This window comes from Strix aluco, chromosome 19 (genome assembly GCF_031877795.1).
Source record: "Strix aluco isolate bStrAlu1 chromosome 19, bStrAlu1.hap1, whole genome shotgun sequence".
Classification (NCBI taxonomy): domain Eukaryota; kingdom Metazoa; phylum Chordata; class Aves; order Strigiformes; family Strigidae; genus Strix; species Strix aluco.
The window spans coordinates 14,783,725-14,784,802 of record NC_133949.1 but is presented as its reverse complement, the minus strand read 5'-3'; positions in this window follow the sequence as shown (position 1 = coordinate 14,784,802).

Genomic DNA, 1,078 nt, shown 5'->3' with positions numbered 1-1,078 from the left:
CCGTCAGCCAGCCTGGCCTCAGCCAGTGTTACAAGTGGGTTTTTGTACCCAAAATCCTGCTGTCAGTGTGTCTCCGTGACGGATCGCTCGCCTGTCCTCAGACGCGGGACGGTTGTGCCTTGGTGGGCTGTGCACGGCCACAGCCCCCAGCCCCTCGTCCCATCTCACCCCCAGCCTGGCCCAGGCACCAATGGAGCTTTTTAACCCACCAGCCTTTTCCTGCTGTGACTTTTCTGGCCTCCTTTTGCCTCACAACAGTACGTGGTGGTAGGGCCTGGCAATTAAAGGCAGCAGGAGCAGCAGAGGCTCCAACCCCGGCACAGGCGTGCTGGAAGCCTGTTCCCTCCCCTGCTTGGGAGATGCCCTGTGAAAGGGGAAAACCTGTTGTTTGATGCTGTTTAGGGGAAATATCCCAGCCCTGTTTCCCCACTGCCTCACGCCCTCTTACCTTGGAAAAGTCTCTTTCCTGGTTCCCCTCCTGGCCAGTTGATCACAGTTCTCACCTTTTCAGAGATGTTTTCTCCCTGACATTTTCCAGACAGGCCAGTTATTTAGCAGTGCCCAAAGCATGGGGCTTGGCAACAGCTCAGCTTTGGGTCAAAGCAGGTCATGCTCACAGTCCTCTCTGGGTCACTTTGGGGTGAAGGAAGGTCGCTGAAGTTTGGGCAGGATGTTGCTGATCTCCGGATGGTACCGGTGTATTTGACTCAACTGCTGCTTTTTTTGTACAAGTTGCAGCACAGGAGACTGGGCAAGAGGAAAGGTAGTTCAGCTGTGTGGTTAATGTTAAAAGACAACAGGGAAAAACATTCCCAAGGATTTACAGCTTACTTTGTCCCCTCCCTTGGCATTCCCAGTCTATACAGTCTCAATTGCTACAGACTTTAATCTTCAACATGTGGTTTATTACTGCTGCTCTTCTTTAAATAGCAATATTTTCTAGGTAATTTAGTGGTCACATCCATACAGCCACTGTTGGGCATTTATCTCTTCTCTCATGGCTGGAAGTTGATGGATACAGATACAGGCAGCTGCATGACCTTTACAGTCCCACTCGGAGTCCAGGAACGCGAATGGA